The sequence below is a fragment of the Schistocerca serialis genome, chromosome 12, assembly GCF_023864345.2.
Source record: "Schistocerca serialis cubense isolate TAMUIC-IGC-003099 chromosome 12, iqSchSeri2.2, whole genome shotgun sequence".
Taxonomy (NCBI): Eukaryota; Metazoa; Arthropoda; class Insecta; order Orthoptera; family Acrididae; genus Schistocerca; species Schistocerca serialis.
In genome coordinates, this window is record NC_064649.1 from 124,265,347 (window position 1) to 124,282,060 (window position 16,714).

Below are 16,714 nucleotides of genomic sequence, written 5' to 3' on the forward strand. Positions count from 1 at the left end.
TAAAAGGACGGGAGAGAGAACTGCCACTAGCCACAGGATCACTAATGCTAGAGCTATAACTAGGCGAGGTGTGCTGTGCCTCGCATGATGGAGGTGATACACGTGCTGGCCGCTGTGAGGGACCAGTGGGCGTGCCCCAGTGAGAGCAGCTGGGGGCAGGCTTTGTGACCTTGGTAGGGGCGGTGGCAGTAGGTGGAGGTGATGCACGTGGCAGCCGGGAGGCGCCAGGCTGCGTGACCTTGGCGACGTACATTGTATACGTACGTGTATTCTAACGATCACACACGTGGTTATAAGGAGATGGATTAATTACATTTCTGGCTCTGACTCCATGGCGTGAACAACTCATCGGGGCAGTCTAATGCCCCCTCAAAAAAACTCTTCAAATCCATCATCCAGTAACTGGATATACCTGTATATTAAGTAGTCCCTTAGTACCTGGATTTCGGGTAATTTTCCGTTCTCTCGCAATCCTATTTTTGTGTCGTATTTGCGCAAGCAGGTGCGGGGATATTGCCTACTTTTGGCCGCACTTTCGGGGGGCCTCGGAGTGGCCGCTTCCGCTGCTTGCAGGATGTTTCGAGTCAGGTGTTTAAGGGCGTGTTCTGTGTTGTCCTTGTTTGGAGGCGGGGTGTGGGCCACGTCTTCCGTTAGTCCATCTCGGAACTGTTCCCAGTTCGTTTGTTTGAACGATGGGTGACCGTTCTGGACCGGAAGCCACTCGCCCACGTCTATGTCGAAGGGCACGGGATTGTGGTCGGATGACATTTTGTTCAGCGAACTCGCGGCCACATAGCCCGTAATCCTTTTCATTTAGCTATGTCTATAACGTCGTGGCGTGCTCCGTTTCGAGGGAAATGTGTGGGTTCTTCGGGAGCCCACACATTGAGTTGATGGGTGCGCGCAAGTCTCTGTAACTGGCGGCCAGCTCTGTTGGTTCGCATAGAATTCCAGAGTGTTTTGCATTGAGGTCTCCTCCAATTAGGACTTTACCTCATAGCTGGGTTAGTTTGTAGACTGCCACTAGCGTGAGGTGGCCGGTGGCAGTTTGGATTTCTATAGCCATCGCCTTTATTGACTGTGTGTCAGGGAGGATTAACTGGTGGTGGGGGATGCCTCGCTTTACGTAGATTGCGACCCCGCCTCCGTGTGTTTGCCTATCCTTGTGGTAGCTTACGTAGTTTGGTGCCGAAGCTTTCACCCCCGGTTTGAGGTGGGTGTCTGACATCAAACACACGTCTACGTCCTCGTCTTTTAGGAATTGCTTAAATTCCTGTACCTGTTTGTGAATACCTTCAGCCTTGAAGACGCAGATGGTTAGCCCTTGGATATGTAGGCACCTATCCATGGCGGGGCGTGTTGGGGGTTTCGGTGGTTTTCGCAGCTAGTTGCGAGGACATTTTTGCCAGTGTGGCTGATATTTCAGCGCATTGCGCTGTTAGCTGCTGCATCGTGGAGAGTGTCGTTGTGACTGCCCCCAAGACCTGGTTCATAGATCTGGCTAGCAGCGCAATTTGGCTTGCGGGAATTTGGCTACTGCATGTCTGCTGGCCACTGGCGGTGGTGAAGCAAGTTAGGCCTTTGTTCAATGGTCGGCTTGTCATGCATTCTGCAACCCGTGGCTGGCTGGCGGGCGCAGGTCCTTCCGGATATCTGGAGTGGTTCCTATCGACAGTGAGAGGGCCGGTCCGATCGGTACTGGGTTGTTCTGGGGTATCGTGGGTTGGGCTCAATACGTGAGAATATTGGCGACTGTCGACTACTCTAGTGTTGCGGCGTATTGGAGCTACAGTCTTGCGCAGCATTCGCTCTTTCCTGTTCTGTTCAGTTGACTTGGTTGACTGGGGTTGGCCCCTCCAACCATTTCTCGTACCTTTCCTACCTTTCTGTGGCTGCTGCTGCGCTGTGTGAGCCTGTTGCTTCTCTATAGCTCTTAGGATGGTGGGGCAGTCACCATAGCTGGCTGGGTGAAGGCCCTTGCAGTTATAGCAGACGGGTTCCCCTCCATCGTCCTTTTTTTTTTTTTTTTTTTTTTTACAATCTCTGGACTGGTGGTTGCCTGCACTGCGCACGCAGTGTGGGGCATTGTACAGTCCCTAGCTACATGGTTCACTCCCTGGCAGTTATAGCATTGCCTGTATTTGTTCTTCTGCCGTAGCTTTTTGACAGTTACATCGAGCGACATGATTTTTTGCACTTGGACTATCTTCCTATTTTGGGGAGTGTCTTTTAGTATCACTAGTTAGTCGTCTTCAGTATCATAAGTATAAACCTTTTGGTCAACCGGCGTTTGCTCAGAACGATTCCATATCAATTGTTATACAAAATGAAAACACTTACCTGCTTCCTTCCGAGAGTCTGCTGTATATAGAAGGACGACTTCTCAATGCAGAGGGAAAGGGAAAAAGCTACTGATATTAAGTTAACAAAAAACTGTGCACTTCATCTGTTTTCGGATATTCAGTACCATCTCGATAACCAAATTATCGATCATGTACGTTATCCAGGAATTGCAACATTAATGAAAGGATATGCTTCTTTTACACCAGGTGACGCAAATGTATTACAAAATGCCGGATAGGGGGCAAGAAGCGAATTGAAAGAGTTAGTCGATGATGGTGATGATGATGATGATGATGATGATGATGGTCGTTTTAATTTTTGCATTCCGCTTAAAATGATCTTAGGCTTTGCAGAGGATTACAAAAAGATTATTTTAAATGCTCGTCATGAACTAGTACTGATTCGTAGCAGGCAAGATATTAACTGTATTGTCTCAGATACAGCAGATACTAAATCAAAAATTGTGTTGGAAAAAGTTCACTGGGAAATGCCGCATGTTCAAGTGTCTGAAAAGCAACAAATATCACTGTGGAATATCTTAAAACATATCAGTTTGACTCTAGCTTTTCATCACTGGGATTTGGTTGAAAACATTGCGCCAGAAAGTAACTCATGGACATGGCAAATTAAATTTAATACAGCTCTTGAAACAGCAAGGTATGTAGTATTGGCTTTTCAGTCAAACAGAAATTTGATTACTGCTGACTCTAGTGTATTCGACAAAATAAACATATCAAACTTGAAGGTGTATTTGAATTCTTCTAAATTCTCAGAGGAGAATTTTGCTGTTGATTTTGAAACGAAGAATACTGCACAGGCGTTCGAAATGTATGGCAATTTTCAATCACTGTATTGTGGAGATAGCAGTGTAAGAATAAGGAACCCGCTCATGAACCGTACTGAATTTCAGAACTGTCCTATATTTTTCATTAACTGTTCTCATCAAGACGAAGCACTGAAATCTTCGGTCGTTGACATGAAGATTGAAATAGAAACAAAAGAAGCACTTGCTAAAATTACAATAGCTTACTACCTGGTCATTCATGTATCAGTGATTGAAATGACTCCATCAACCAATCAAGTCACAAAGCGTACTCGGATATAGAAGGGAAAAGACATGGAAGCTGGAAAGAAAAAAAGAAAAGGGTTCACTTTCCTGATGAGCCTTGTACATCAATTCACGTATTGGATGACTGCGATTTTATCATATACAGAGAAGCTCGCAAAGTTACATGGATGCAAGCAGCTGTTGACCGTAGTCGCTTTAGACGTCGTGTAAGGAGGATTTGTCCAAAATTCTCTCTCCAATTCTCCCCCGTCAGCCAATCAGGTCACAAGGCATACTCAGAGATATAACAGAGGAAAAATGTGCAATCATTTCATCATTGTCGTCCTGTTGCTCCAGTAGCTTGAGAAGGAAATATGAACAAAGTTATAATAATTACCGCTAAGTCCGAGAATCATCCAGTGATAGTGTTAGTGACTAAGTGACGGATGTGAATGTGTACTACAAGTTCATAACACCGAGGCCTCTTTCAGTGCACTGAATTGTTCACTCGATTCATTGCTAAAAGAGCAGTGACTGTAAAACATTAGTGCATTCAAAAAATCTGCTGTGTCCACTTGTCCTAAATATTCTAGAACAAATTATTATTCATAAAGATGTTGAAGTGCTACGATTGGAAGATTATGGATTGGACTGTGCTAATAAGAAATAGAGAGGTGGTGCTGCTGCTGATGATGATGATGCGTACTTCTTGTTCGAGTGGATTAAATCAAAAAATGTTTGTAAACTGCTCTCTCGAATTTATAGGAAACTTACTGTGCAACAGTGTCAAAATCTAAATGCAATTGATTATTACTTAACAGTTGTTACCCTCTTTATGTGATCTTTCTCATATATTTCAGTTTACCACAAGTGTTTCAAAATGATGCTATCATTTCTAAGTATCAACATTGTTACAAGCATTATAATGTGAATGCACGTTGTCAAATTGATGGACCACCTCCTATTAAAATGAATTGTAAAGAGTGCAGAAAGGAAATTTCAGATGAAATAAAATAACAATTAATGTATGTGTTTTTAATTTCACTCAGTCAACAAAGAAAAAGTTACAATTAATGTATAATGTTTTGTTATTTCCTGTATACAAATCAGTTACAAACTCATATGTACACAATTAGTTGCAGATATATTATACAAATCAGTTACAAACTCACATGGTAGTTGTCTGAATGACAGTACTCTCAATATCAAATTATGTTGCAAACTCACACGCTAAAGTATTCACCTTATCTGACGGTATAAAACGTTTATCATCATGTGCAGACGAACCAAGCTTTAGTTGTTTAACAGTGGATACCACATGACACTTTGAATAATATACTGTACAGAAGATTTAGCATCTAAATTCAACATACATTCTCAATAATCGTCGATGCTTAGTGCTTTAATTGAAGACTGTTTTATACCTTTCACTCTCTGCATTACACGTAGTGATTCTGTCTATAGTGCATACATTTTAGCTCTCAGGCCTATGAACTCTGTAATAAGTTGACCGTTTAATTCATCTTTCAATAGTCCAACCTCCTTTTTATTCACAAGTGGAATGTTATATCTGTTATTAACAGGAAAATCTGAAGTATCAAACCATTTTTGCACATCACTTTTGATATCCTCATAAATATTTTGAGTTTTAATATGGTAAATTAAACTATCGGCATCAGTGCAACACAGTTTTACATCTTTTACAGGGAACTTGTTCAGTATATACCCATAATGAAAGTCAACAAGACGCGTCTTTGAAATGTCTAAAATCGCCATACCTACAGATATAGGCTTGTCAAACACTACATTGAGTTTGTCTAATTCAATACCAACTAAATTTTCCTGAAATATAACGCTCCTTTTGAAATTTGGTTTTGCAATCATTGCAGATGCTCCATATTTACCATCCCATGAAGTTACTAGTTTTATGTCCCTCAACTTTCGTACATTTTGCATTGTCTTACCAAAGACGCTGTTATTCATTAGCTTAAAAAAAAATTCTTTTCAAAATCGTTATTTGCTGCCATATGTTTCTGTGCGTTAATATCGATGTATGGTTTCATCCATGGAAGTTGTCTGAATGACAGTACTCTGTGAATCTTTCTCAATTTCAAATTATGTTGCAAACACTGTTTGAGATTTCTATAATGAATTACATAATTTTTCTTATCACACAAAGTAGAAATTAATTTTTTGGGAGCACTAGCCTTGCCTACCACACAGCTAGATGGCGGTATCATTTTCTCAGGACATAGTGGTAGATCAGAATGCATATCGTGGATGTTTTCAGGATATTCAAGATCTACTTCCAGAATGTAGCCTATATCAGTCATCCGGTATGTTGTTTACATCAAAAGTTTTAACAATTTCAGGGTTGAGCCAAGAAAAATGTGAAACTGTGAGGTACTGCATCATTGCCCAACTGTAAAGACTATTAACATCAAGGTAAATAATATAGGATTCATCAGTATTTTCATCATAATTAGACATGAACCTGTTGTTTGCCACAGCATGTCTACACGAGCAGTGAACAATGCCGCCTCTAATACCTCGTTCGACGAATTGAAGTTGCTCAGTGTCTGTAATTCTGCTTTGGTAGTTTTCAATAATGCATCCCAAGCCAATCCAGGTGAAGTAACATAATGCGCGGGATCTGACTCATAGGTTTTAATGCAGAGATTTCGTAAATATTCAAAAACACCGCTTAACAATAACACATCAATTCTTAAATAAAGATCGGAGTATTCCCCCAGTGTCTTGCACTTGTTCAAGTGCCATACATTGCACGCCCTTTCATAATCACACTCTGAGACAGTTCTTCCACCAGTCAGCAAACTTTTAAATTCCTGACTCGGAGGTAAGAGTTCTTCTGGTAAAACACTCTCATCACTCACATACTCTTATGGAAATATACCCTTCTGATTGACTAAATAAAATTCACGATCATCAGGAAAGTATTTCCTCACTATCCTGAGTTCCTCTGGCTTTAGGTAAGATGCATACTTTTCTAGCGACCATGATAAAAAATTAAATGAATCTATAAATCGGAAATTTATGTAGCAGTGCCGGTCTTTGTGTGTTACTTGAATGCTCTTCGTGAAAGATTTGTATTTCTCCATATTCGATGGTAATATAGAAACGTGGCCTGGATTTAATTTAGTTTTCCTCCTCCCGTTCTCATTCACTATTTGCTCGCAAATATTTGTAATTACGAAATGACTGTCATAATTGGACAGATTGTGGAATACGACAGGCACTGTAAACTGAGGTCTGTAGTTTACATTGCAGCTAGCATGCGCTGCACCGTGGTACTCACCTGTAAAATGGCAATGTCACGATGCTTCACATCGCCTGCCTCAAAGGCTTCCTTACAAATATGACAAATCTTTGCAGAGCGAAAGGCTGATTCTTCCTCTGGGCTTAATATCATCTATTTTGTAATAAGAAACCATTCACATACTCGGCAATTGCATACAGCTGTTTCGTGAACCACAGCATGCAATCACGACCGCGATACAATTTAAATTCCGAATAGTCATCCTTATAACCACAATGTATGTAATATGCAATACTAAATGGTGTATGTAAATGTATTTGATCAGAGTTACTACTTCTACTGCAGCCAGCAGCTGGTTGCAGCATGCACTCAGTGTCCGCATATATTATAAAAGGCAGCTTTCACTTGTTTCTGAAGTTGGAAAATTTTATATATTCATTGTGCTTATTTGGCATGATAGTGTTGACTGGCTCAAACTGCTCACAGTCAAGCAAGTGTGCTTCTAACTTCTGTTTTGAATGAAAATAAGACAGGCAACGGGGGGATATCACGACAGCAGTATAGCAGTAATGCTATAATGTGCTAGCTTCGACAAACTTTTTATATAATAAAAATGATTTATATTTGCTAGCTGCAACATTAATAAATTTACATGCTTTTCTCTTTGGTACTTTGTAATATGCAGTGGTATAACTCTGAAATCTTTCGACCTTTCCCTCGTCCTCCTTACCCCCTCTCTCCTCATCCACTTATCCCCCTTCAACAACCATCCACTCATAATCCGAGTACTGTATACTGTACACACTGACAAACACACTTTCATTCTGCTTTTCGAATATATGGACATGCTTTAGCTCTGTAGGAAATGGTATATTAGAAAAGTTTAATTTGTTTGCATGCGCAAAATATGCAGACACACGGTGCCCATTCTTGTTTACAAGATACAAAGCAGCTAGAATTGCCCATTTAAAACAAGCATTACCTTTCGAGTGAACGTTAATTACTGCATGTTTTTTCGCAATCACTTTTGGCAGTTTCGTGTGACGTCGTGCATAAAACCCTTTGTTTTCGTTAACATTAATACATAGTTTTACTATATTACACAACGCCCAACCTGAATCTCTCAATTGAAATTTCCCCAGTTTCTTTAACAGTACATCCGTAATTTTAGTTGAATACCACTCTTCGGTAATGTCAGAGGAGAATAGATTTAAATTCTTTGTATTTAAGTACTTATCTTCTACGTCACCCGATTTGGGCAGGACATAAGTTGCAAATGAGTGAAAAATTAATTTTAAGAGGCTTGTTAATTTTACGCACTATGTTCTCAAAGACAGAGAAACATGCATCCAAGAAATATTTTGGGTCCTTAAACCCCCACTCGGTTAGATATTTCACCTGTACATATTCTATTTTTGAACGCACTTTCAACCGAAACCCATTCCAGAGCATTACTTTCCTGATGATCATGATTCAGCTTAATGCGCTTTGGCGATGGTTCGGTCATTATTCACTTTCAGCGCTTCTCAAAATATCGTATATGGCAGACAACAGGACATTACAATTAGAATATATAAATGAAACATCCCCACTCTTTAACCATGTTTTGAGGCAAGCCGCTCCATTTAGAAAATCAAATTGACAACTAAATGCATTATGAGAACAAATTGTATACAATACAAACAAAATCTCTTTGATGTAAGCATCAACAAGATTATTAAACTTGGTAACATATAACTCTGTGTAATAAGTACACTCGTATTTGTCATAGACTTGAAAAGCAGCAAAATGTTCACCTTGTTTAAAGCACTCTGAATTAGCTGCACTATTTTTCCATTAAATTCGGAATATGCATTTACATCCTCACCACATCCTATTACTTTTACCGCAAATACTAATGTCATGTCTCAAAATCTGTGCCACAGGTATCGTCTTTTAAGGATTGCAAATCTATTTCCTTGATCTTGCCATCCGGTGAAACTTTCCGTATTTGAATAGACATGGTTAGTATCACAATATGCTAACAACTACGTAATATTAGTATAAGGAAACATATGTTAGTATTTATCAAACAGATTCAAAGTCAATGATATCCATACTATTTTTCCTACCACGATATATCAGAGCAACTGTTCCGGGATTCAGAAATTCCAATTCTTCATCTTTGAGAGTGGAGAATCTTGCAGGAAGGAATATTTTGGACTCCTTCAAGTATACTACGACCGCTGCTCCAAATTTCGTCGTCGTCCGTCTCGCACTTAGGATGGGATATTTCTCCCCCTGTTCCAGAGACGACAGCCGCAGCGTAGTTTTCGAGCCGCCTCCTTCTCCCAGATGCTTCAGACTCTGCAACACTGAATGAGAGGCATCCCTGTTCTCTTGAGTTACAACAACTTGGTAGATGAAAACTATATGCCACTTAGTAGTAGTAGCACTAAGTAATACATGTTAGACTTACGTGTTTTGAGCCAGCTATGTGTTTCACTCTCTCCGGAAGCAAAGGCAATTCCAGTACTGACACTCGCACGGCTGAAGGAATACGAAAGAGTGGAATCGTCTGTCGCTTTATACTGGTCTACAGGCATAAAAAAAAATTTGTTTCTCTGCTACATTCACAGAGAGAGAGAGAGAGAGAGAGAGAGAGAGAGAGAGAGAGAGAGAGAGAAACCTCTTGCAGTCATACTATAAAAAAGTGATTAGTCCCGACAGTTCCGGCGGGCAGACGGCGCTGTTGCCGAACGTGGCTCACAGCACGCGGCGCCCTGTCTGCTACACGCATTCTCTAGCAGCGGAAATAAAAGCGAGACAAAATACAAGTCGTATTGGTACGCGTGAATTTATTTAAAGTTGATACTTGAAATATATTAACTCGAAAACTGATAAGAGCTATTTAGTACAAGTATCTAAGATGCTGAAACATAATAAAGTTATTTGTTGAATTTCACAAATGAAATGAAAACTATTTTCGCAAGTTGTTGAACATTAGCAGTTTTGGTTTCCATTGTTAAGTATTAGCATTATTAATTTGTTCTACTACAAGCTACAGAATAATTGGTCAGTGTATTAAGAGTTACAATCTGAAGAAAGTACTCACAATATGATGATCTGGTTGTAGATCGATAGCAAACTCCCTCCTTACATTCCTGAATACGTTGTAGTTACTGTAATGGAAAAACACCACTCACATCACTGTCAGAATCTGATTTGACATTGTCTTCCTCACCACTACTCGAACTATCACAGCTCTCTCCCAGATGTATAATTAAATTTTCGATGCATTCTTCCACAACCCCTTCGGTTTTGGCCGCCTCTCTGATGGCACTTGCAGTGCTGTTTACAATTTTAGCCAATTTTAGCCCACGTCTCGCTTGTCACTTTATTGATAGCTGCTGGAAGGAGAGTTTCCACTTCAGAGATCGTGAATTTTTTATTGTTTGCAGCAATGTAATTTTTTATCTGCGCCCACACTCCTTCAATTGCATTGAAGTGACAGTGGTATGGAGGGAGCCGAACGATTTCATGCCCGTGCCTTTTAGCAATCTCGTCAATTACGTATGTTGGAAATTGGGGTTTCTTTTGTGCCACAATTTCCAGCAGTTCCGCCTTCCTTAAATCTTCTCTGAAATCTACTTTTCCCCGTTTCAACCACTGAATGATATCGTCTTTTTTTGTTGCCAAGGTTGGTGCCTTATCGTGAACAACGGAATGATAAGGCGCATTGTCCATAACAATCACTGATGGACTTGTCAGATTCGTCATAAGCGATGTCTCGAATCATTCTTGAAATACTACGCTGTTCATTTCTTCACGGTAATCTCCCGTCTTTTTTGACCGAAACATTTTCAAGCAGTTTGGCACAAAACCTTTCGATGTTCCTGCATGTAAGACAATAATAAGCCCTCCTTTGCCAATAGGCTTTCTCATATGTTCATAGTGTCTGAGACAATAATTATGTGATTGGTTAAGTGATATTAATTTATAATTAACATTGACAATCTTAATCCTATATCGTAACTTACGCATCGTATCAAATCTTGTCCATGTTATCAAATCTCTCTCTTTTAGAGAACAAATACGCATAAAGTGATCATATCTCCTAAACGCTACAACACTCCAATTAAAATGTGTCTCAAATTCTTCATTACGAGTAAATAGTTTGTATGTCGTGTTTGGCACTGCTTTCATTACTGCGTTATCATATAAACAGCTTCGCCAACCCAAACCTTTGAGAAGAGTAAGTCTTTAGTTGACACAGGTACCTTCTCATCGATACATGCTGCCCAATCTGCACAACGTTGGACAAATTGATCATCAGATTCTCGGCTTCGAATGAGTGATTCTTCATTCTCACCTTCACTGTCACTTTCAAAAACTAAGCGTCGAATCGTACTACTATTAATATTGCGTCTCGGAGGAAACGATTCGTTACTCAATAAAGAGACACTGTTGGAAGAACTCTCGTTGGAGTAGGACGAACTCATTGTATCGCTCCGAGTTAATGCAAATTAATTAAAATAATATTATAAATACCTTTTTTCTTTGAAAGCCACGATTTTACGCACTGTTTCACTGTTCAGACCTATGACTGTAGTAGCACTTGTTCATCAGGTACTGACTGAAACGTACTCAACCGAGATAACGCTACTCATTATATACCCGATTCACATCCTATTAGCATTGCAAAACAATTCAAGGTTAGCCGCTTTCCCACCACCAACTGATTACTTGCCAACGACCCCCAGCCACCAGCCGACCCTCGGCCGTGACGTCACGGCCGCCGCTGCCAAAGGCACAAAGTAGCACTATGTGGCGCGCGTGCATAACATCTGCTCTGGAGAGCTGCCAGAAGAAGCAGCGAGCAGTAGTGATGTCACGGGGCGGTACGGTGCTAAGGTCGGTATTACAGTATTAAATTTCTTTGTCAAAGATTTGATCAAAGATGTGATTCAATATTCCGTCAAATATATTTGACAAAGATCTTTGACGTAGCGCTAGACGGGGTATTACACTGTCATCAAAGTTCAAGATGGCTGACAAAAACAAATTATTTACCGCAGCAGCTGCTGCTTGTGCCACAATTGCTGTGTGTGCACATGTGATACAGAAGCGGGGGGGAAAAAAGGAAACGTACCTGTGTGAAGCCGTGGGTTTCACGAGACGAGACGAAAAAAGCATTGAGCAAAACTTGTTACGTGAGCTAATAGTGGAAGACGTCAAGTCATACATCAATTTATTGCGAATGGATGAGCATACTTTTCAGTATGTTCTCAGTGAAGTGATTCCTCATACCTCAAAACACAATACTCACCTAAGAACTGCTATATCTGCAGAAGACAGGCTCATTGTAACACTTCGATTCCTTGCTACCGGAGAAAGTTACTCTAGCTTACAGTACAGCACTCGAATTCCACAATGCACATTAAGTAAAATAATACCTGAAACGTGTGAAGCAATTTATAAAGCACTAAAGGACCATTGTCTGAAGGTAAATAAATGTTCGATACACTTTATGTTCATGAAGATTAATTGTTATTATTTAATTTAATTTTATTTACATAGCGAATTTCAATTGATGTGTGATACCACAAAATTAATAGAGATGTATGAAGCGGATGAGACGCTTTACAATGTGAAGCACCCTGATTATAAAAATAGATTACGAAGATTGGAGAGATAGAAAAATTATATACATATATATTTATAGAAATGAATCCTCTTCCTCTATTCCAGCCTGCTGCAAGACAGCCTGGATATATCCAGAGGTGGACGCTTGTGCTTGTTGTGCACGGGCTGTCGCATGCAGCAAATCCCACCTGTCCATTAATTCCCGCTCCAGACAGTGCATTGTGGCAGTGGTGTATTCCCTGCCGCCCACTTCTTCCATTTCACGCAGATCTGCTGCGATGTGGGCGCCAAGGGTACTGTAGCGGTCTTCACGGACAGGAATGGTTCTGGCAGCATCAACCATAGCCTTAAGTGTCCTGCTGGCCTCCACCATGACGTTTGTTGCCACGTCTGGTGTGACTTTCCTCGTTTTAGTGGGAGGCCGCTCTTGACGCAGGGGCTGGGGCTGTGGCTGTTCCTCGCTACATGCGACAGGCTCTTGCATCTCATGCTATAAAATAAAGAGATAATAAAAGTGGTGTATTCCCTGCCGCCCACTTTTTCCATTTCACGCAGATCTGCTGCGATATGGGCGCCAAGGGTACTGTAGCGGTCTTCACGGACAGGAATGGTTCTGGCAGCATCAACCATAGCCTTAAGTGTCCTGCTGGCCTCCACCATGACGTTTGTTGCCACGTCTGGTGTGACTTTACTCGTTTTAGTGGGAGGCCGCTCTTGACGCAGGGGCTGGGGCTGTGGCTGTTCCTCGCTACATGAGACAGACTCTTGCATCTCATGCTATAAAATAAAGAGATAAAAGTGGTGTATTCCCTGCCGCCCACTTTTTCCATTTCACGCAGATCTGCTGCGATATGGGCGCCAAGGGTACTGTAGCGGTCTTCACGGACAGGAATGGTTCTGGCAGCATCAACCATAGCCTTAAGTGTCCTGCTGGCCTCCACCATGACGTTTGTTGCCACGTCTGGTGTGACTTTCCTCGTTTTAGTGGGAGGCCGCTCTTGACGCAGGGGCTGGGGCTGTGGCTGTTCCTCGCTACATGAGACAGACTCTTGCATCTCATGCTATAAAATAAAGAGATAAAAGCCATTAGTTACGTACTTCCTTGCACATACATAAATCTTATTTATTTACAGGTACCCACAAGCAGAGGAGAGTGGGAGCAAATTGCAGAGGATTTCGAGAAGTGGAACTGTTATACGAGGGCAGTTCAATAAGTAATGCAACACATTTTTTTTCTGAAACAGGGGTTGTTTTATTCAGCATTGAAATACACCAGGTTATTCCCCAATCTTTTAGCTACACAACACTATTTTTCAACGTAATCTCCATTCAGTGCTACGGCCTTACGCCACCTTGAAATGAGGGCCTGTATGCCTGCACGGTACCATTCCACTGGTCGATGTCGGAGCCAACGTCGTACTGCATCAATAACTTCATCATCCGCGTAGTGCCTCCCACGGATTGCGTCCTTCATTGGGCCAAACATATGGAAATCCGACGGTGCGAGATCGGGGCTGTAGGGTGCATGAGGAAGAACAGTCCACTGAAGTTTTGCGAGCTCCTCTCGGGTGCGAAGACTTGTGTGAGGTCTTGCGTTGTCATGAAGAAGGAGAAGTTCGTTCAGATTTTTGTGCCTACGAACACACTGAAGTCGTTTCTTCAATTTCTGAAGAGTAGCACAATACACTTCAGAGTTGATCGTTTGACCATGGGGAAGGACATCGAACAGAATAACCCCTTCAGCGTCCCAGAAGACTGTAACCGTGACTTTACCGGCTGAGGGTATGGCTTTAAACTTTTTCTTGGTAGGGGAGTGGGTGTGGCACCACTCCATTGATTGCCGTTTTGTTTCAGGTTCGAAGTGATGAACCCATGTTTCATCGCCTGTAACAATCTTTGACAAGAAATTGTCACCCTCAGCCACATGACGAGCAAGTAATTCCGCACAGATGGTTCTCCTTTGCTCTTTATGGTGTTCGGTTAGACAACGAGGGACCCAGCGGGAACAAACCTTTCAATATCCCAACTGGTGAACAACTGTGGCAGCACTATCAACAGAGATGTCAAGTTGAGCACTGAGTTGTTTGATGGTGATCCGTCGATCATCTCGAACGAGTGTGTTTGCACGCTCCGCCATTGCAGGAGTCACAGCTGTGCACGGCCGGACCGCACGCGGGAAATCAGACAGTCTTGCTTGACCTTGCAGCGATGATGACACACGCTTTGCCCAACGACTCACCGTGCTTTTGTCCACTGCCAGATCACCGTAGACATTCTGCAAGCGCCTATGAATATCTGAGATGCCCTGGTTTTCCGCCAAAAGAAACTCGATCACTGCCCGTTGTTTGCAACGCACATCCGTTACAGACGTCGTTTTAACAGCTCTGTACAGCGCTGCCACCTGTCGGAAGTCAATGAAACTATACGAGACGAAGCGGGAATGTTTGAAAATATTCCACAAGAAATTTCCGGTTTTTTTTTCAACCAAAATTGGCTGAGAAAAAAAAATGTGTTGCATTACTTATTGAACTGCCCTCGTAACACTAGAGGAGCAATGGACGGAAAGCACATTCGTATTAGATGTCCTCAAGCTAGTGGATCTCACTTTTTCAATTATAAATCCTTCAACAGTATCATTTTATTTGCCATGGTAGATGCTTCCTACAAATTTTTGTATGTAGATGTAGGAACTAATGGGCGTGTTGGTGATGCTGGAGTGCTTTCAAAAAGCAAACTACGTGAGTGTCTCATTGACTGATCTATGCTCAACATTCCTGAAGGCAGGAAGCTTGGGAACACAAACATTACTACTCCAATGGTAGTACTGGCATATGACGCTTTTCCTCTGAGTTATAACATTATGAAGCCATACCCCTTAAAAGGAATCACAAAAGAAGAAAAGATTTTCAATTAGACTGTCACGAGGAAGAAGATTAGTGGAGAGCAGCTTTGGCATTCTTGCAAATCGTTTCAGGATTTTTCTTACTACCATTAATCTGCCTCCTGAAAAAGTTACCACAATTACACTGGCTGCCTGCACATTGCACAACTTGTTAACTGAGAGAAGAAAACACTTGTTCACTCGTCAGGAAACAGTGTCTGCCGTAGTAGGAGACTGCACTTATCTTGAGACACAAAGCACTGAGGACCTAGAGTGAATGGAACCAGTAGCTTGCCAAGCTGCTTCTGGACGTCCAGTACACGGGAGAGCAGTTAGACAATATTTCAGCCGTCGTTATTCATCAAAAAATGAATAACACATACATTTTATAACATGGGACAATGTTATGCAGGTGTTAGTAACACGCCAATGTCCACCACCGAAGTGGGGACTTACAGGGCGAACACCAAGTTAAAAAAGCATATGTATAAATAGGAAGGAAAGGAAGCAAACACAAACGTAAAGAAGAAGAGAAAAGAGCAAAGAACAAAGACGGTTATTCCTCCTGTTGACAGGCCCGAGGAGTCAAGGCAGAAGAAATATCCAGCAGCCTAGCCGATGCTGGCTCGTGACATCAGCCTTTGCGCCGTCATTCGTTCGTAGATGCGATAACTCGTGCAGCAGCTCTGCAGTACTCTCGTGCTGAGTATCGCCAGCTCTCGGGGTTGAAAGCCTAACGCAGAGAGGTCCTTCGCCAACGCTGGAGACCATACACCCCTCCAATTCAACGTTGCGGTGGACACAGTAACCTCCTCGACGTCACGGTGCAGGTTGGAGATGGCACGCCGGATGGACGGCGTGTCATAGTAGGCCGCCTTCTGGGAGTGACACCAGTCGAGCCGGAGATGGTCTCCGACTACCTGGGCGTCGATCACGCGGGCGATGCCGTCTTTAACTGCCACCACGTCAGGCTTGCGGATTCCCTCAGGTGTCCGGAGGTGGGGCTCCACCGAGACGTTGAAGCCCCTCTGCAGGAGTCACGAGCGACATAACGCACGATCGCGTCATGTCGTTTAACTCGGGACCCGTGCGTCCTGAAGCAAGCCTGTAGTACGTGGTTGGCGGTCTCCGCGGCTTGGCAGCCCGCGCGGCATCTGGTGTCCGCCTCCCGCCCCCGACTGCGCCGTGCCCTTGTCGGGAAGGCGTTGATGCGGGCGCGGAGGGCGTCGATGTAGTTACGCCCAGATAGCAGGCGACTGGTGTCGGCGACCCATTGGTCTTGCCTCTTGACGGCGGCAGAAGATGACAGCGCCGCACTGTCAATGGCAACGTGCTGGCGCGCGGCCCACATCTCTCCAACCTGCGTCGACGATTTGAGGAGGTGGCCCTCCCACGTAAGGTGCCGCTCCAGCACATTGATCTCACGCTGTACCTCGTCCAGGCCTGCACCGTCGAAGGCTGGCCCTATCTTCTTTAACGCCAGGAGACGGGACCGGCGAAGGGTTGGCCCCATCCATCGGCATGACGGGATGCCGAGGCC